Source organism: Netta rufina (assembly GCF_964035555.1).
Source record: "Netta rufina genome assembly, chromosome: 2".
Taxonomy (NCBI): Eukaryota; Metazoa; Chordata; class Aves; order Anseriformes; family Anatidae; genus Netta; species Netta rufina.
In genome coordinates this window covers 10,202,934-10,224,659 of record NC_140124.1, presented here as the reverse complement: position 1 = coordinate 10,224,659, position 21,726 = coordinate 10,202,934, and the positions used below count along the sequence as shown (strand labels likewise).

At 38.0% G+C, this 21,726-nt stretch overlaps 1 protein-coding gene across 1 annotated transcript in view; it reads left to right on the top strand.

Annotated features, from left to right (window-relative positions):
* Nucleotides 1-21,726, top strand: part of PTPRN2 (protein tyrosine phosphatase receptor type N2) — a gene marked incomplete at both ends in the record, with an annotated part of 643,308 nt that overhangs the window by 71,076 nt on the left and 550,506 nt on the right. The window lies entirely within an intron of this gene.

The following is a 21,726-nucleotide window of genomic DNA, read 5'->3' as shown; positions in this document are numbered from 1 at the left end:
CTATGGTAACTTAGAAAATGTATGTTCCACTAATTTTTTTTTTTTTTCATTAAGTGTATTTGAGATGCTGTTTGTACATGTATCTTTTATGAGTATGTGGTAGACCCCTTCATTAACTCTTTTTGGTAAGCTATGTAGCAGCTGGTGGCCCATTTACTGGAGATGTTCAGAGATGTTCTCTATTTCATTACTCTTTTTTTTTGTGTGTGTGTGTGCAATAAAATAATTGTAAATTGACATCTGGGAGACTACAGAAAAGTACAGACAGTTTGATAAAGGCATTAGGGAGTCTCAATAAAATCTGTGCCTGATGAATCATGAAACATGAAAGCCTGAAAAGGACAGTGTGGTCTGTAGAGAAGAAGAGAACACCAAGGGATAATGTGCTGGCAATGAGGTGGAAAGAAAATGAATTCTGTTTTGGAGTGACACTGCAGCAGTGTGGCTCGGCGGAAAGTCCATCATGCTTTCTCCCTTCTTGGTGTCAAGGGGGCATATGGAAGAGTTACAGTTTACTTCTTGATTAAGGTGTTTGGATTGTGGCTCCTGAACAAAATAAAATAGGCATTTTCTTTCTTTGAACTGTTCACCTCTACTAAAACCCTGCATAAATATAATTATGAATAAAGAATAATAATAAAAAGAAATACAAAACAAAGTAGAGGTGGAGTTGGTGAGTTGGCAGTATTCGCTATGCAGTTACATTGCTATTATTAGGCGACTTCACATTTGAATGAGAGGGTTATTCTTTTTAATCCCAGGAAGAAAAAGAAGTCTTCTAGTTAGCATGGTGACTACTTAAAACATATCTGCAAAACTTCAAATCTATTTGCTTATTTTGGTCTTTGGTATTCTTTGCCTAATCTCTGTTAGATGTGAATCTGTGGTCTTTGCCTTTATTCTTCTGAATGTCAATAAATGAATACTGTCTCAATGCAGCAGCAGTTAACTGGGTGAGTCAGACTAATTATTATCATTGATTATCAAGCTACTTGGATAATTAACAATGTCATTGACAAGAGCATTCGAACTAAGATGGACTAGAAAACTTTGAACATGTTTTCTGCCTGAGAAAATCTTTTTCATCATACTGTTTGTATCTTTTTTGAAAACTTCTGTAAACCTGTCTAGTAGTGCATATGCTTAAAATATGGGATAGTGAATCAGATCATATTTTCAAAAACATACCATTTTTGCAAGGCCATTAATGACTGACTGTTCACTCACTGTGTTTTGTTGTTGGGTGTGTGGGAAGCAAATCTGTAGACTTCTTAAATGTCTCCTGAATAGGATTCTTTTGAATGTTTCTTGACAACTACAAGATTCTCCATGTTGAAGATGTCATAGCCATTATTCCTCCCCCCTGCCCCAAATAAATATTTCTTCAGAAGTTCTGTCAAAAATCCTCCTTGTTTCCTATCCAGACTGTGCTGTTGACTGCTGTTGCATTAATAATCACTTTTGGTTGCAGACTTCATAGCATTTGATAACCACTAATGGATTTTTGGCTCCTTGGTCTGAAGATAGCTTGTATGTGAAAATACATTCAATAATAAATAACACGATGTCACATAATGAGCTATGGAGGAGGGGATTACTTTAATCTATAATAATCTAAATATGAGATGCAAGCTGATGTGCATATGAAAACCAAATTTAATACATATGAAAATAGCTTTAGATAAATGTGCTAGTTCTGAACAGATCAACTAAACAGATGGAAGATTCATTTTTATTTTTCATTTTTATTTAAAAGAATGTAGGTTTGTCTTAAACTGTGGATCTATTACAGGAAGTCCTTCTTTTGGGTTGGATTGGGTCCCAAGCAGATCATTCATCCAGAAAGAACTAGAAAATATACACCTTCTCTTTGTTCTAATGCTTAAAACTCTGTAATAAATAAGTGGCAAGCTTTCATGGTGTCCGTCCTCATTTAATAAATAGGAACATTCTGAAAGTGAACTAATTGGAGTACTGGTGATTAATAGGTAAAGACCTGTTAATGAAAAGTCTCACTCCATTGTAAGCCATTCAAAGCCTTTAATTTAAACAGAATTTTTTTTAATGCCCTGCAGCCTCCATGGCAACAGCAACAGAAGTTGCTCTAGAGGTAGAAAGAATAATAAATATATTTTATGTTCCCAAACTATTTGTTGCATTGTAGTCCTTTACTTAAATAGCTTTGGCTGCTGCTGTGCATAAGTTGAGAAATACTTGGTTGCTTTAGCTGCTGCATCAGCACGTTCCTGTATTGGCTCTCAGGTAGGATCAGCATGATTTAAGAAGGTTGGTAAAAGCAGTGGGTGTTAAGGGGGAGGTAGCACGGAATACAACACTTAGCTGCAAAGAACTGCAGGTCATTGCCTACACTTTGAACTGTAAACGCTTCAAAGGGAAGGTGTCTATCAAGATGAAATTATCTATTTTTCTTAGTGTAATGGATCTAATACTTATATAGCTACCAAGCTTGCACTATTTTTATAGTGAAACTCCTAACTTAATCTATTCTATTTATTTTTAGTCCTTTAAATACTTTTATTTAGCCTTCAAATTCATCATCTCATTGACTCGTTGTGAGATTATGAGACTGTACCATTATAGTTGTTTTCTGGAAGTAGCAGGATAGGCATGATTGTGAGCAGTTGCGCACACTGCAATTTTCAATGGTAAGAATCTCTTTTGCTATCTTTCTCGGTCTGTTACCTGTAATTGATCTTTTCTCTCTGAACTTTAGAATAGATGAGAGGTGAATTATCCATCCAAAAACTTTATTATATGCTGATGTGCGGTGGTGGTGGAATTGAGGGTGGAGGTAAAATCTGAAGTAAGGTTTCAGTTTCTTTCTTTGTAATATAATTCTTTTTCTTGATTCTGTCTTGCTGCTGTATCTCTGTTTCTCTGAAATTTGGATGAAAAAGCTATTGGGGTAGATTGACAGGTAGGTAAATGGACATTTGGACAGCAGGCTTGCCGACAGTTTCATATTTTATTGGACACTTAGAAATAATGAACTGTAATACACAATCACAGTGGAAGAAGTAGCTTAACTTTGCAGATTTGCAAAACTAAATTAATTCACCTCCAAAAGATGTTTTCTGCTTGTTTTGATTTTTAAATTTTCTCACTTCAAGTAATAAACTTACCTGTTTCTGGTGTCTGTGATGACATTAGAGTTTGGAAAGCGCATTTGCTTTGTAATAGTCACCTAGTAGTAATATGATTTCATCTCTTAAAATGTTCCCTTACCTTCACAGTTCCAGATGTAAAGATTTACTAGACTTATGCAAGAAAGTTCCTATTTTTCTTTGATGAATGTGTTCTAAATGTTTGATTCTTAAAGAAAGTAATCTCTTATTTTTTTTAACCCATTTTTTTTTCTGATTTCAACAAGTTCTGTGAAAATTGGTTGAATAAAAATGGGCAACTAATATAATATGATGCTGATATACATTTAAGAAATATCAATCCTATCCTGTGTCCTGAATTATTAATATTTTTTTTTATTTTTCACTTTGGTTTCATTATGGCAAATTTAACTTTGGATACCAAAGTTCCACTTAATGGTTTTGTTAAAATTTTTTTGAAGTTGAGTCTAACAGTAAGATTTTATTTTCTATTAGTAGATCAGTTACTGGTCAGTACTGTCATCACCTTTGCCTTGGAATCCCAACTGGTAATCTTTCTCCTCTGTTAGAGCTTACTCATACAAACACTTGACTCGGAAAATTGTTATGACTGAAGAAATGAAAATCTCTGACACATGTTTTGGTAGTAAAGAACCCGTTTCAGCACTGCGGTCACAGAAGGGTAGAGTGCTCATTGGCAAAGTGTTGATGGGCCTGTTTAACATTGCAGTACAAATTATAAATCCGTGCTCACTGAAAAGGTAATCAGCCATTTGGAGCCCATTTCACTTCCCTAGATTTAATGTGTTGTGAGTTAGAAGTCACTCCTTCTTGTTGGGCTTTATTTCAACTTATTTAAGAGATTTATAATAGCCCCCCAAAGTTTTTTTTTTTTTTTCCTAAGGATTTAGGTCATTGGTAATGATGCTTGGCATGTCATTAAAAATTATCCTCCACAAACGATGCAAAAAAAGATTTACAGGTTTTAATTTATAGTTTAGCATTGACATGGTAATTGAAAATAATTTACGACTGGAAGAGAGGTTAACATCGTATTTTAGAATGCAAGGCATCTGCAGCTTCAAACAATCTGCAGAAAGAATCTGAGAACCAAATCAACCAGAACAACAAACAAAAGAAAAAAAAAACAACAACCAAACAAAAAAAACCACACTTTTTCTATCCTAGAGCATGAATTGGCCAACATATTTTGACTGAGACTGTGAACTCTGGAGATGCCATACTTTCCCAGGGCTGCAATGTCTTGTGAAGTAATTGTAGTGGTTCCATCCCATGTTGCTTAAACAAGTAACCCATAAATGCAGATCAGCGTGGTCAAATAATACCTTATGATTTTTTTTTTTTTTTTCCCAGTTATGTTTCATACACTTCTAGTTTTGTTCAATCATTCTTGGTTTTTTACTTTTTATGTTTATGGCTATAATATTAGCTATTCCTGTGCTTGATTAGCACTTGATGTTAGTTGTCCAAAAATTACAATTCTGTACCTGTTAGTCTGTTGAAGACCAGATCTTAGATCCTCCTGGATTTTCACTAGTCAGGCAAGATGGGAATTTGTTTATTTCAAGATTTTTATTTAAAAATGTATTTTAGTATTGATTTACAATATTGCATCGCAGACCAAAGGAAATGGTAGTTCAGAGTTCCAGGGTAAAGTGTTTTTCATCATACACTTTATCCGCATACAGTAGTCCATGAGTAAATATTTCCCTTTTTAATTTGAAAGTCTCTACATGAGGTATAAACGGGAAATGGGCGTTTGTTAATTAAGCTGCAGTAAGTGCAAATTTCAGTGTCATTACAAGCTGCCTTTTTAGAAACCATGACAATGACATTAAGAATTTGCTAAACAAAATCTGCTCCTGTATGTCATGCAGTTTACATCCTATTTACTATTAAAAAATTGTTGGCACAGAGAGAAGACATTTCGTTAAAAACAGAATAAATAAACAGAATTTTCTTGGTCTGTAATCAGCTGCTTTCAGAAGTGTAGTTTTAGATTGAAAAAGAGGAGGAGTCATAAATTCTTTTTACCTTTTCATGCCTGTTTTTAATGAACTGGTGCTTGTAACATCAGGTGTTACAATTTCATGGAGCAGCAGCTCTTGTTATGTGAACATACATCTTCATCAGAGAGCTACTTCCTAACCACGTGAAAATACAGATCCATTCATGAAGGAACACTTAAAAGGAGCCATTCATAAAGGTCTCTTGCAAGAGCATGGGGGATCTTGGTTTTGGGTCCCTGTCTCTCAGAGATGGAAATGTTAATTTTTGCTCACCGGGGGAGTGACCTGGGGTAATCTCCACCCTTGGTACAGCAGCTGGTCATCTTTCAGTAAATAACACAGTGAGGAAGCATGCAGCCAGAGGAGCAGGAGCTGTTTTGATCCTGTTGCATGGAGTTTGGGACATTTACCTGGATGGCTGTACATGTATGTATCCTATAGAAAAGGCGTTTGGATTAAAAAGTAAGAATAAAATAAAATCCAGAGACAATACCAAATCCCCGAAGGCTGAAAATCGCACATTACTAATCAGTTATGAACTGCTTCTTGTTTTCAAGCTGATGTAAAACTTCCCATACTTAATCCATATCCCCTAGGCTGTTCATTATGTTATTTCAGCTATGTGTTAATTTTATACCAGGAATTCTTCTGCAGTCTTTCAACCCCAAGCTGACTTTTTTTTCTGAAAAAAACACACATGTTACAGCTATCTAATCAATGACATAGTCTAAAACTACTCCATTAAGGGAAGAAAAAATGCAAACAATGTGAGAAATCTCATTTATCTCTTGTATAGAAAGATGATTATGATGATATGTGAGGTTTTCTCGATGGAAAACACAAATTAATGCAGGTCATTGATTTTAAAAACCATTATCCTTTGCTAGACAAGGAGATTTTGTAGGCAGTCTAACATATTCGCGGAGGAGCAGAGCCATATGTCACTGCAGCAGGGTTGTCCTTTGGCTTGAATAAAATGAGAATATGAAAAATTTTATTGCTGGTCGTAATCAAGATGAAACCGAATCATCCACAATATCAGTGTGGGAGACGCTGCAGATCAAGTGGCAAAAATTTTATGGGGGAAAAGATTGATTGATTTCTACTTGTTTACCGGCTGTGCCCATGTGTGCGCTGGGTGAACCCGTGCTCTGCAGAGGTGTCTGGGTGTTGGGAGATGAACAGCTCACTGAGAGGAGTCTTGGAAACGTCTTACACCACTGCACTTGAAGAAATGGTGAATAGTACTAATTAGCAGCCATTTTTATGGAAGGTGGAAGAGAATCAGAGTAGGGGTTTATCTACTCATTATTTCATGGTTTGCTGTTAATGACTGTGCCAACCAAAGCAGTGGTGAACAAATACAGCTGATTCTAGAAGATTAATAAGATAGCAATGGGGTATTGTGACTTGAACTGTTCCTTGCAGCAGCTCTGGGGGGGGGGGGGGGAGGGGGGAAGGGGATGGGATAGGGTCCCCAAAGCCAGCAGCATGCTCTTTTTTTCATCTGGACTGCAGAAAACTGTTCTCCAGACCTCCTTGGCTCATTGTTGTTTCTCCAAGTCCTGCCACGCTGTCCTCATGGTATCAGAGCAGAGTCTGTGACCTGACACCTTTTCTCCTTGATGTGGCCTGAGATGTTCTGGAATGCGAAGGGAATGCAATTATATGGTTCTAAACTAAAAGAGGGGAGATTCAGATTAGAGGTTAGGAGGAAATTCTTCACTCAGAGACACTGGAAGAGGTGAAGCTGTGGATGCCCTAGCTATGGAGGTGTTTAAGGCCAGGCTGGATGAGGCCAAGTGTGAGGTGTCCCTGCCCATGGCAGAAGGTTGAGACTAGGTGGTCTTTAAGGTCCCTTCCAACCCAAACCATTCTGTAATTCTTTTTTTCAAATTGAGTATGGGAATACTGAAAGGATACTGCATGGGGAGATGCCTCAGGACTGCAGACTACAGAGGGACCCAAATAAGTGTAAGAGAGGGAGAAGGAAGTGAGGAATTCACGAAGGTAGCAGCAGACTGTGGAAGGTGGGGGTTCACCTGATTGGGTAAATAATTCATTTCTCTTGGCTCTTGGAATAGCTTGTCTATCATCTCTTGCAGCAGCCAGTTGGGTCAAAAGCACAGAAATAGCTTAGTCTGCCAGGTACCTCCATAGAAACCTTGGACATTTTTTCTATTGACGCCCCTTATACCTCATCTTCCATTCCCCAAGCTGTGGCTAACCAAAATTAATATTCATCTCAAATATTTGTTCTTTAGGTTCACAGGAGTCATCCACACGTCCTACAGTGATGTTTTCTAGCAGAGTCAGGAGTCAGAATATATTTGTAGTTCAGCAGTTTCTAAAAGTTTATGTATGACTAAGAGATGTGTAATGTTTTAGTAAAAGTACAACACACTGATTTCTCGTCTAAATTGTTAGTAAAAGTTATTAGTTAATGAAACTAAATTAATGGAATTTACATGTTATTTCTAAATACATACTATTTTCTGTAGGCATTCTTTGATTTTTATACTATTTGAATCAATCTATAGTAGTTTATATAGAATATGACTTTATATTTTCAAAATAATACTTATTCTTAAAATGGGAAATGCTGGGGGGTGGGGAGGGGATTGAAATGGTCTTGGGAAAGGATAAAATTAACGACTCTGTAACTTATTCCATGAGTAATTATCAGCTTGTTTGCATCCGGGGTGCTTGTATAAGGAAGAGGCTAAAAGTCTTGGTTTACTTGAGCAGTGAGGTTAGCTTCAGTGCCAGAGCTCTGGAAGGTCATATCCAGGATGGAGAGACATAAGGGGAAGAAGGATTATTTTTCTGAATCTTTTTTTTGGATGTCTGATGATCTTAATCTCAGAGAATATGAAGCATGAAAAAAACAGTAAACTAAATTCATTTGGTCTGAAGTGAGTTTATGAGAGAATGTGTCAAAAAGGGCTGTAAGATGCAACACCTGTGTGGACATCCCTTTTGGTCTGCAGGTGTTCTTTACTGGGCTGATATGTTTTTTTTTTTTTTTTTTTCTTTTTAATATATTTTAATAACCCTCACCTGATGTTTCTGAGTAATTGAGTTTGTCACCAGTGCCTGAATAAAGCAGGCACAGTAGGTTAAAATGCCTGGTTACCTCTGTTAATCACTGTGCCTGCTTAAACAGGTTTAGCGTGTTACCACCTTGCCCTAACCAGCAGTGGTTCAGCAGTAACTGGATGAATTAGCTAATCTCTAAATCCTATTAGTGTTTGTTTCGTTCATGCAGTTGCTGGGATGCTGAGGTGCTGGTGGTGCAGAGCTGTCAGTCGGACAGGCTTGCTTTACAGCCCTGAGATGTCGGGGCTGTGATAGAAGCTACTGCAAAGGGCAGCATAAGTGGAGCAATGGAATCGGTGATTCTGGAAAAAAAAAAAAAAAAAATCATTACTTAAGCAGCAGCATGCTCTGTCAGGAGTTGATGCCAATGCAATGTGTTGAACTGTGGATGGATGCCGTAGTGGCAACTCTATCTATATTACAGGGCAATTCCTAATGAATAGATAAAGCCAGATGCCATGTTCTGCTCCAGAACTATCTAATAACCTTCTTCCTATTTCCATCATTATTTCAGTGGCAGACAATGTGAAGCTGGTAAGCAAGAACATTAGAGGTGAATTCAGTATGCTAAGTTTAGTCTCTTAAAACCACCTGTTACTCAGGTGAGCCTGAGTAACAAAAACATGGCTTAGAAAGTAGCTTTTGGAAGTGGATTTCAAATACTTTATGTATGTTCTTTTTGTGTTCATGTGAGATAAATGAATTATAAGATACAGCAGCATTGTGTATGATACAAAGGAAATCCAATGAAATTGTCATGTCTGAGCTCAGTCTGAGGGAACTAGAAATACTAGTTAATTTGCCTTATATTCAACAGTGTACCTTTTCCTTCTTAAATTAGTTGTCAGAGAATGAAAGAGAATCATTGAAATCGGTGTGCAGTAACACAATGGGATGTGGAAGTCTGATGGATTCAGGACTGCTTTTTGGAAACAGATAATAGAGGTGGCAAGGAATTTCATAGCTGCAGAAAATTCAGAGAATTTGATAGAGCTGGCAGATACAAAAGAGAAAAAAAGAAAAGAAATATTAAGATTTATAGAAGTAATTCAGATGGCAAAGTTTTGCAGTACGTACACGAACACTTTGAACTTTGCAAATCTTTGCTGTTTAGAATGATTCATTGTCAGCTGCAAGTGGCAGCAGTGACTGATATTTTATCATTTATCACTACCATTTTATCATAGTAAGTGTTCTCTTAGTAAGACCACTGTTCTGTCAGGAAAATGTTTATTAATTTTCTAATGTTTTATCAGTAAGATGTTGAAATGCAGTTTTTTTTTTTTTTTTTTGTTTTGTTTTTTTGTGACGTGCCACCGGTCTTACAAAAACAGTTCACGTGTACCTACCTGTAAGCAACATAAACACGATCAAATGTGATATGTAGCCTTGAACAAAATTTGTATTGAGATGTTCTCCTGCTACATGAAAGGAGTTTAAAATGATGTTTGTGTTTTGCATACCTGTGACATAATTTATATAAGTTTTGAAAACTTTTATGCTGTTACTGTGAATGATAATAAAATATTGACTCAGGCATGGCCTCAGCAGATGCAGCTCATGCAGGTCAGTCTTTGTGCTGTTGTGGCCAGTATCTCCTTTCCCAATTGTAAGCCCCCTTTGAGACTCTTAGCTGTGCTTTCCAGCTTCCAGACACTCCCTCCCTACTATCTTTGGTGTCTTCATGAGCACAAGCAGACAGTCTGGCCATTCGCATGAGTCTGCCTTTCTCCCTTCCTTTCTCTGGTCATATGTACTGCTGATATGTAAATAGCACTTGCTGTTCTCTGAGCAGTGTGGATAGATTGTCTGGGCTCAGTGTGTCAGGATCTGATGCCAAGAAGGATAATGTGGGCTCACCTTTCTACTAAGACCCCCATGAGGGTTGTGTCCGTCATGGTTGGGGAAGCCTGGTGAGTGTTGGGATGGAGAACTGGCAGGCTGCCTGTGAGGCTGTATTTGCTTTGCTTATTTGTCAGATGCGATGGGCCTTCTGTGAAAAGAGGCTGCTGAAGCTGGTAGTGGAGCCCAGACTTTGTGGTCATTAGGGATGTGCAGTGTTGCCAGAGGTCTCTAGTGCCCTGATACTCTTCCTTTCCATCAGTATGGAAAGGGCTGGTTGCTGAGCTAGGTGTTCCTTATAGAAATGTCTTGTCCTTGGCATGTACCTCTGCTTTCATGCCAGGAATACCCTGGGTCCAGCTGAAGTAATCTTCTTGTTGGCATTGGGAAGACCTGGGTGTATTCCAGAACCAGTGTCTCCTCTGCCGCTTAGAACTGCTGGCAGGGTGGCAAGAGAGAGGAAGATGTTCACCCAGGCTTTCAGCTCTTGGACTGAAAAGAGAGAAGGCGGAATAAGATTGATCTATTGCAATGCGTTATGCCTTCTGCTTGGCCAGAGGCTTGTCAGTGTTGACCAGACACAGTTTGCATGTGACCTTTGTGCAAATGGAAAGTGGTGTGCCAGAGGCTACATTGCAAGCATGTCCTATATCCTAACCTCAAAAGTCTGTAAGCTAAGATGATATTGGCATTTAAACCTGAATTAGAGTGTATCCAGTCCATTATGCAGTTTCCTACCCACTAAGGATATTTTCTCCAATGATCAGAAAATTCAGAAGCAGAAGTGCAGCGTCCCCATCTTCACTCCTACTCAGCAAAATAGTGTCAGGGAAGGTTCTCCTGAAGACCCCACCTGGAGTCCTGTGTTCAGCTCTGGGGCCCTCAGCACAAGAAGGACAGGGACCTGTTGGAGTGGGTCCAGAGGAGGGCCACTAGGATGCTCAGAGGGCTGGAGCATCTCTACTATGAAGACATGTGAGGGAGTTGGGGTTGTTCGGACTGGAGAAGAGAAGGCCTCAGGGTGAACTTACAGAGGCCTGCCAGGGCATAAAGGGAGCTACAGGAAAGCTGGGGAAGGACACTTTATCAGGGAATATAGTGATAGGACCAGGGAGAATGACTTAAACTGAAAGATATAGATTAGACATTAGGAGGAAGCTCTTTGCTATGAAGCAGGTGAGGCCCTATCCCAGGCTGCCCAGAGGAGCTGTGGCTGCCCCATCCCTGGCAGTGCCCAAGGCCAGGCTGGATGGGGCTGGGGGCAGCCTGGGCTGCTGGGAGGGGGCCCTGCCCATTGCAGGGGTTGGAATTAGATGGTCTTTAACCCTTCCAACCCAAACTATTTTACTGTTCTTCTCCTGACCTGGTAGAGGCCCAGGCTCAGAGCCCACTTCAGGGTAAAATAATCTGACTGCCAGGTAGAACAGGGTATGCATTGGTTGTATATGGTGGCTGAAAGCATGGATTCGGGCAGTGGGGTTCCCTTGTGCTGTGACCGTGCTGCTGGAGCGAGGCGTCTCCTAACCATGGGTGATTCCTGCCAGGCTTTGTGAAATCCTCCTCTGACTGGGGGCGTGCCCATAGCATGAGCCTAATGCAGCCCTGTGGATATTTCTCCAAGCCCTTTCACCACAAGTGACGTTTACACACACACACACCAAACTAAAACCCTCATGAAATGACTTTTGTTGAATGTGATTTGGGAACATAATTTGGACCAAACCTCTTAATTACTGATAATGTCTGTGAATCATGATGTCCCTTTTGTCCAGTTCTGATCCTTCTTCCTTTCTCCCACACATATACAGGTTTATTTTGCTGTGCTAATCACAGATGTGGAAATGAGGAAGATTCCATTTTTAGACAGTCCAGGGGAATACAGTGTTCACATCCAGGAGTATAGCTTTAACAGCCAAATTTATTTTTAAAGGAGAAATTACAGCAGTATGCGCTATCTGGAAAATGCACAATTAAAATGACTTATTCTGTAATAAACATGTGTATAGCATAATAGTTATCTCGTATGCGATGAGAGTATTGTCTGGGGAGTAGTTGCAGTGGCAGAACTACCCTGTTTGCTTTGCAGTTCTCTTCTGACCTGCTTATTAGATGACATTCTTATTAAACAAGATGAATTTATATGCAAGGTGTTTAGGGGAAATATTGTTGTTGAGGGTCTGTCAGCACTTTTGTTTTAAATGTTTTATGAATATAGGCAAACTGTATTTTAAGCAAGTGCTCGTCCTTAGTCAGTAATATGATCAGTATGATGTGTTACATTTGCAATTTTATATGAGAAATTGTTACAGATAAAAACAGGAAAAACCCTAAAAGTGCTAGAATACATCAATTTTATCTATAATTAAAATATTTTACATTTCAATTATGCATGACTTCAGTTTATAATATTTTCCTATGTAGTAGTAGTAGGGGGAAATGAAATATTTCAGCACAATGCGATGTTTTGCATTATGACATAATGACTTGGTGTGTTTAATTTCAATTTTTTATAATACTACATTTGTTGAAAGGAAATCATTTTAGCAGTACTGTTGTATTGAAGAAATCTTTTAATGTGGAGAGAAAAGTCTTAACTTCCTATGAAATTTAAATAGCTGAGTCAATTCTCCCTCAGAATGAATTTCCCTCTCCTCCTGTTCCCTTTTTTAGTCCCTCCTTGAGTTCTCTGACCTTTTATTTTCCTGCATTAATGCAGCTTGCTCTCTTGACTCCCCATCGGCTTCTTTCTTTTGTACCGTACTGAGGCAGGCATCCTTCAGAAGCAAACACAAGAGCGTATCATGCAGGAGCCCCAGCTAAATATCTAAATACACCCAGTGAATGTCACCAAAGGGAGATGACAGGGCCAGTCTGAAAGTAACATTAATAGGCTGGGACATTGTGGTAAATCTTGAAATTTTGCAAGGAAAAGGAATTTTAAAGCTTAAGTTTTATAAAACACATTATTTTTATTTTTTTAAGTAAAATACCGGCCTGTTAGAAGGCTGTGGAGCTGAGCCCTTAAAGCCAGGATTGCTGTGCAGTGCAACTAGGCTTAAGTGTGATCATTCAGTGGTAGCTGGAGCAGTGGTAGCTTCTTGTATTACATGAGGTGCTTGGTGGTTATGCATAGAGTATAGCTAGGGAAGTCTGTCACTAATGCTTGCACACCTTAGGAAGCCTGTACATGGTTTCATCTTAGTACTGATATGTTATTTATCGGTAAGTCAGCGTGAATAGGTGTAAATTACTTTGATGTAACATAGTGCTGACCCTGCTTATATCATAGATGAGCAGATGGTGTGGCAAACATTTTGTACATATGCCAGAGAAAGCCTGTGAGACTGAAAAGTCCTGGGTGTGATGAGCTCACTGCTACCATCTCTGGGTAAGCTGGCTGGAGAACAGCCCAGGTATTGTGACTGTGTGGTGCCTTTCCTTGGGGCTGGGGTGGGCATAGGAAATCCTGGAGAAAGACACAGGCTTCCAGGCTTGCCAAAGGAGTTGGACTGCAAAGCTGAGGTTGAGCCATGGTTGCTGTGTACCGTGGAGAGGAGGATATTATTGACCCCTTCATCACAGGGTTGCAAGTGCAACAGGAGGATTGGATTTCAGAGGGTTACAGGTTATTTCAGCTCTGCTCTCTTTTAGCACCATTTTCCTTGTGTCTGCATTAAGTTGGATTTAGGAAAGCCAGGGAACGTGCTGCTGCATGGGGAAGGCTTGTTCATCTCGCTGCCCTGTTGCAGCAATTGGCTGTTCAGGTTTCTGGGTAAGGATTCAAGCTGGTGCTTTTTGGTAGCAGTGTGCAGTACAAAATGTCAGAATGTAGTAGTTTGACGAGCAGTCACTTGCTACCAGAGCACAGATGTAATACAGAAGTAGGAAATTTAATTTGTAGTGGCACAGTTGTGTAATGGAACAGGTTTCTGGAGTACCTCTATGTTTATAAAAAATAGAAAATTGTTCGGATATATGTCAGCATGAAGTTATAGCAGGTGTGTGTCGTATAAGTACAGCGTGTGCCATAATCATCAGGGGCCCAATTCAATCACATACAGAACTGCAGGAGAATATTTCTGCTAAGGCTATGGGAACTGTAATGACAGCTTATACCTGCTCATTTTTGGCCGGGTCTAACTCTACAGCTTAGATACTGTAGTGAAAGCCCATAAGGAAATACTCTTGAATTCTGAGAAGTTTTGAGCCTGAAATCAGTTTGCAACCTCGCAGCCACAGACTGTGATGCCCAGTGGTGAACTTCAACTGCAGTCTGGATGTGAAAGTCTTCTATAGGGATAAGATAATCTTATCTATAGGGATAAGGTGCTCTGTCATAACATAGAGGAACAAAGGACTGGTTTAAGGTGGTAACCTATATAATTTTCATTCTTTCAGTGCATGACTTTGCACACAGACTTCTTAGGGGCAATGCTGTGTTTCTGCAAGATGCTTTGAAAAGCAACAGCAATCAAATTACCCTCTATATAGTAAATGCTTTAATTTGCAGTGCTTCTTCTTTTGGCAAAATAACACTTTTGAACTACATGTAAATGCCTCCAAGGTGTTGTTTCTATCTTAGTTCCTGACTTGCTGCATAAATGTCCATGCCCCCAAGGGTTATAACTCAGTTAATCACTGAAGTATGTGGTTTCTGTTTGATGGAAAGAGTGGTAAGGAGCATGCTGAGAAGCGAAAACCTCTGTTTTGATTTATCAGAATTCCTTGGGCTGCTGCTGAAGATACCAATTGGAACTGCAGTGCTTTCCATGCCATGATCCACATATTAAATACAGATTCTAGCACTGCTTGTTTTTGTTTCCTTGCCTATGTTGTTAATACATTAATTAAAATAGATTCATCTCAATGTGGAATAATTACTTAGTAGCATATCTTCTTTTGTGCCTTTTATCAATTCTCATGCAGGTATTTCCCTTTTGAAGTCAAATAATTTCAATTGAGGAGACTATATTGTCAGTTAATCATTCAGCCAGTGACAATTAACGCAGGTGGTAAAATTAGATGTTGGTGAAAGTATTCATACTGTCACAGCTGCACAATACATGTAAAATCAGAGTTTTAAGTATAATAATTTGATTAGTTCCTGTTACTGGTTCACAATAAAATAATAAAAAAGCAATACAATAGTTGTGGGAATATGCCTCTCACGTGTTGCATGTTGTAAATTTGTACTACCCAATATCATCAATTATGTAGTTTGAAAAATCTGTATTGAAATGTCTTCCAGGTGATCTCACATATGAAATAAAATGGATGCATACACACAAAAATATGACATTGTCTGTTAGATGTGGCACAGACTGTAAGAGATGAACATAGATTTATATTCCCAGAATCAGAGAATGGTTGGGGTTGAAAGGGACCTCTTGAAGACACCTGGTCCAACCCTGCTGCTCACGGAGGCCACCTAGGAACATGTCTAGATGGCTTTTGAACATCTCCAAGGAGTTTCTTGCCCTCTCTGGGCAACCTGTGCCAGTGCTTAGTAACCTGCACAGTATAGAACTGCTTTCTGGTGTTCAGATGGAGCCTCATGTGCTTCAGTTTGTGCCCATTGCCTCTTGTCCTGACACTGGGTGCCAATAAGGAGAGCCTGGCTCCATCCTCTCTTCACCCTCGCTTCAGGTATTTATAGACTTTGATAAGATCGTTCCTAAGCCTCCTCTTGTTCAGGCTGAACAGTCCCAGCTCTCTCATCCTTTCCCCATAAGAGAGGTGTTTCTTCCCCTGCATCACCTTTGTGGCCCTTTGCTGGACTCTCTCCAGTGTGTCTATGCCTCACTCATACTGAGGAGCCCAGAACTGGACACAGTACTCCAGATGCAGTCTCACAAGGAAATCATTCATTAAATGATTTTCTCTTTTCTTCTTGGTATTCAGCTAGTGATGTATAATTTCCTTTCTGTAACTTTAATCTCCTTGGTGCCTTAATAGCTGCTCTGATTTGGACCAAGTCTACAGTAATAACTGTAAAAAAAAAATAAAAATAAATTACTCTTCTGCAGTGGAGAGTGGCAATGTTTTTCTTCTCATTGATCTCCTACCATTTAGACCCTAATGAGACGTGTGGTACTAATGATTGTTGAATGCTTTTCTTAATGTTCAGAAGCTCATAGTTTGAAGCAAAAACACCATGTAAGAGGATGTGCTTTTTTTTTTTTTTTTTTTTTAAGATGAAAAAGTGTATAATGTTTAGAAGTGGGTTTGACATGAGATTATTGCATTGTATATGAATGAGAAAACTGCAGAGTAGGAACGAGTTGCACTTTCACTGTGAATAATCTATCTTTGTGCAGTATGGTAAATACCTTAACTGAAAAAGTCCATTGGACCAGTCCATCTGGTCCATTTAATTTAAGATGGAGAAAGAAATTGTGCTAAGGATACAGCTACACATATGACAAATGCAGATGTACTTTTTTTTGTACTTTAAAAAAAAAAAAAAATAAAGGGAAGTTAGAGTAATAATTTTCTTAGAACCATATAAACAATTAATTCCCTGTCCATTTCATTTTTAAGTGATACAACTTTGACCTAACAAAATAATATGCAGTGTACGTGTGTGTGTGTGTGTGTGTGTGTGAAATTTCACCCTTTGTGGAATACACCTTCAGCAAAGACTCAGATCAAGCAGTTTGCCAAAATTCTGGGAATATTGGGAACACTAATTTCAGACTTTCCTTTAAGTTTCACTCCCTATTTTCCTTTGCAAAATGAATGCCCTAAGTGAAGTTTGCAACATGTAAAACTTATATTTTTAATTTGTTTTTTAGAAGAATGAAGCTAACCATACAGGTCTTGAAATCAGAGCCTGTGCAGCTGCATAATGCTTGACCTAACGTGGTCTTCTCAGAGGTGAATTTTAGGGTGCAATTTGCTATGGTTGAACCAAGCAGGTCCCTGTTGGGGTGATTCTTATCTCTTCTTCCTTCTCAGCCAGGAGCCCCTGCAGCTTTCCCTGTGTCGGATCTGGGGGTTTCTCTTGTTCTAGAACCCTCATTTCAGATCTGCTTGGGTTTCACAAAGTCTTCATGGTGGACAACACCCTCCATGGGGGAGGTGGGCATCCATAGCAGACTGTTCAAGTGGGTGCCAGAAAAGACTTCAGAGATGTTTCAGTTTGTCTGGCTCTCACTGAAGTGTCTCTGTGCCTTAGTCTCTGCTTTTTTTTTTTTTTTTTTTTTTCAACCTAATATGCAATAATGGAGTTCAATGAATTTACCTGTCATGTGCATTGTGGTCCAAGTATTGCCAGGGGAAAGGTGGGCTTTTGAAGTGATCTATTTTCTCTTTTAGAAACAAACTGGTGTAGAATCAAAATTGAATAATTCCATTTTATTCAGAGGGTGTAATTAAAAGAGACTTGAGTAATAAATCAAGTGTCTACCATCTTTTATTAAATAGCTTTTGCACTGGATTGCAGATTCTTCAGAATAAATTAGTCTCTTTAGTGATAGCATTAAGGAATAATTAGCTGCAATATTAAAAAAAAAAGTCTTGATATTTTCTATAGCTAATGATAAATTTTTCTAAACGTAAACCTGATTTTATGAGTTCAAATGGAAGACATGCATACAAATAGGCTCTGCTCTGAAAAACTTTTATTGAGAAAGTTTTTTTTTTTTCTTTTTTTTTGATTTGTGGTTTTGATTGAGGCACCCAAAAAGGAAGATATCAGAAATTCTTCAGCCTATAAGGCCTCCCAGGACTAGAAAATGACTGTGCAATGTGTGCTAGCTATGTAATGACTGCTGGACTTATGGCATTGCTTTGAAGGCTTCACAGGGCTTCCAATCTCCAAAAGCCTAACCTGATTTTAAAGATATTATCCAAAGGTGTAATTAAATTGTGAAACTGTGTTGGTGTGGTTGCCTTGCTGTGAAGTATGCTGGGTAGGAGGAGGTATGCAGCTACTTCGCAGAATACTTCCATTTTGCTATGAAAACTGCAAGTTTCAAGGGAGAGGGTTGCTTCTTGGCAGTTGAAGGAAGCACAGGTGCACAATATCATAATTAAATTTAACAAGCTTTGCATATTGAATGACCAGGTGTGGGGAAAAAATGAACAAATACATAATCTCCAGATAGATGCATAATAATAGATATAGATAATCTCCACATAGATACAAAATGATGTTATATGATGTTATATGTATATAATATATATATATATAAATTCTCATTAAGGTAAAAGCTTAAATTATAAAATCCTCCATAATTTCTTGTCCTGCCTTTTCCCATGTTGTGGCTTTTTTTCTTTCCAAACATAAAGCAAAAAGCTCAGTTTCATGTAGAACTCAAGAGGGCAGGAATGATGCTGAGCCAGAGCTTAGTTCTGCTTTACTGATAATAGAGCTGAGATTTAAAAACAAATCTACAAAATGTAATTGCAAAATCTTTAACCAAGCATCATGCAGAACATCTGCAATGGAATTGGCACCTAAATTAAAGTTAAGCATTAGTTTAAGTTCTCAGGAAGCAAATTAGGAAGCTAACTAGTTCTGTAATTGCAAGAGGGATTGTAATGAACAGAAAGCTGGACATGGGAGGGCTTTTTATTTTATTTTATTTTTTTAAATCAATAGTCAACAATTGTAAATATGCTAACTTTCAAGTATGGTATGTGTTTATGTAAATGAAGAATTAAAACATTTTGCACACTCCTACGCTCCTATGTTTTCACTATTCACACTGCAGCAAGGAGCTTCAGTCATGTAGTAGATGCAATCCAAGCAGAAGAGAAATGAGCTTTCTTGCATGCTTCCAGTGGACACAGAAAACGCAGGCAGGAAGGAGCTATGATGATATGGAAAGTATGAACAAAACAGTAATAACCTAACATTAAAATATTGAATACATTGATATGAATATACAACTATTAACAACAAAATGTGGGTCTCTACAGCTTTTGCTGATTCTTTTAATGCTTCCTTAATATATTTATATTAAATTTTAATTAAATGAGCTTGTTTAAATACTAATTACTTTATTTAAATGTATTAATAAAATTAAATACATTTTTCTATTTGTGCTGATTGTGATTATCCGTTCATGCTCTGCTTCCTTCCCAGATCACCTCTGAAGGGAAAAAAGCATCTGTAATGTCATCATTATTATTAGGGGAATAATAAGAATTTCTTAAGAGATTTAAGGGCATGAATCTAGTATTACCATTGGAAAAAAGCTTAGCCATAGTGTAAGTTCGTTAACAGGTGGATAAGTATGAGTATTGTTTAAATAATAGCAGAAAACCAAAAGGTTTTAAGTAAAGTTAGCAAAGCAAGTAGGAGTATGTCTTGGTTTACTTAATCTTGATCTCAGTCAGAATTAATGCAGAGCTGGAGTAGGATATCATTAAAAAAAGTTTTAAAACATAAAAACATAATAATCTTTGAAAGTAATTACATTTAGCTGATAAAGTTGAATTGCATTTGAAGGGTACTGAGTTTTGTTGATACTTTGAACTCTATAACACTTTGAACAAAAATTTAGTGGTAAACATGTTGATTACATATTAATGGAATAAAAACTGGATGGTTGACCAATGTTAACCCTGACCGATGTTAGTCCTGAACTGGATTTTAAAGTAGGGTTCAGTTCTATTGAGTTTTACAAATGATTAGGAAGAACTTATATAATTGCTATCCTAAAAATAAATTAGTGCAAATCCTATGAGGGGTGGGAGGAATGGTTTGTGACAAGGGCATGACTGCTTTTGTGCTTGCTAGTAAAAATAGTTCTGTTCCATCCAAATGTAAACTTGCACTTCCAGAACAGAGGAACATGTGCCATGCAAAATAGGGAGGGACCACCTCCCAAGCAGTAACTCGGTAGTGGATATGACTGAAAAACAACTCAACGTGGGTTTTCACTCCATTATTATGGCAAAAAAAAAGGTTAATGTAATTCATGCCATGAGAGCAAAGTGTAGCTGGGGGTGTGTGTTTTTTCTTTTTTTCTTTAACTTTCATCAAGTCTAATGATAAGGTCAGCATGAGAGTACTGCATAAAACTGTCATGCAAGTGTACAAAATTATTACCCAAAATTGAATGGGAAAATAAGAGAGGTACTGAAATGATTTTTAAGTTCGAGAAAATGTTAAGGCACACGACTCAATTTGTTCAGTTTTCAAAGAATTGCATGAGATTGCATGACTACAGTGTGATGGTATCTTAACTCTTGGCAAATATTGTGCACTAGGACCTCTTCAGACATGAAGACATTCCTAATGTGAATTGGTGGGCGAAATTAGAAAGTGTGTATTAATGTTATTTGTCACTTTTCACTTGTCTTCAAATAAGTCTTTTTAAAATTACTATTTTTTTTTTTTTAAATATGCTTTTTTTTTTTTTTTTGTTAGATGTTTTTCTGCAGCACTGGGTAGTTGTTATGAACAGAGGGTTGAAGCAGAAGACTGAGAAGCATGAAGAGTTCAATTAAATGCCCCGATGTGCTGTCTTGTGGCCTCAACTCCAGTTGTTCAACTTTTATAGAGCAATGGAGCAGTTTGGGTCACTTGCTAGATCAATGGATGGGACCACACAGACAGCAATTCAGGAACGGAGGTTACTCTAAATGCACTAAGGGACAGTTGGTATATAATTTGGGAACTAGAAAATTTTGTGCTCTGCACTGTTTTCTGGCCTGCAAACTACTGTGGAGATGCAGCTTATTATGATGATGGAGTTACAGCAATTGCTAACATTTTTAGCATGGTATTAAGCAGCTCTGACCAGCTCAGATCTAACCAACCCAGCTCCTAGAGTAGGGACTCATATTAATCAGAAGGTTGCTATTACTAGCAGTGCTTCACTTAATAATAACAGCAACAAAATTTTCATTAAAATGTCCCGAGCAGAGAAGGTCTGAGAGAGAGAATTTAATCCTGGGTCACTTTCTAAATGAATCTTTAGTTCACTGTTTGCTTTGTAGGGGATGTTTCTTTCATGGCCTAGAGTCTATTGCCTCACTTCTGGAGGCGTTCTAGTCAGGCTTCTTAATTAATCTTTTCTCATTTAATTTTGTCTCAGAATAATTTCAGCTTTTTTTTTTTTTTTTTTTTTTTTTTTTTTTTTATAACTATTCATTGTCTGGTCTATCCAATTCCACTTCTTTTTGAAAAGATATTGGCCCTGAAGAGAAAGTTCTTCCAGAATACCCATGTTATCAGCAAGGTGCAATCTGACATTCAAATGTGAAAAACATCTTTTCTACCAGTTAATTGTGATGTCCCTATGCTTAGTTCCACTGTAAAGCTACTGACTGACTTGTTGGCATTTTTCCATTACGTCTAATGGGTGAACTGTGCTCTTTTTTTCCTTTTGAGTACTGTATGTGGATTTAAGATTGATTGTACTGCAAATTTGATGACAATTATGCCAATTTACTGTGTAAATTACTGAGAGTTGAAGAGAGAACAAGATACAGAAAGAGAACGTCTAAGTTACTGAGATCTGTCCCAGTCCTCAATCGAGTTAGAACCTACCCAAATCACTAAGAAAAGACACAGTATATCTTTGGGATTTTCTTGACTTCTGCTTCAGCCCAAAGCAGGATTGTGGTCAGTATCTTTATGTCAATGTACAGAGTCCAATGGATGATGTCAGTAC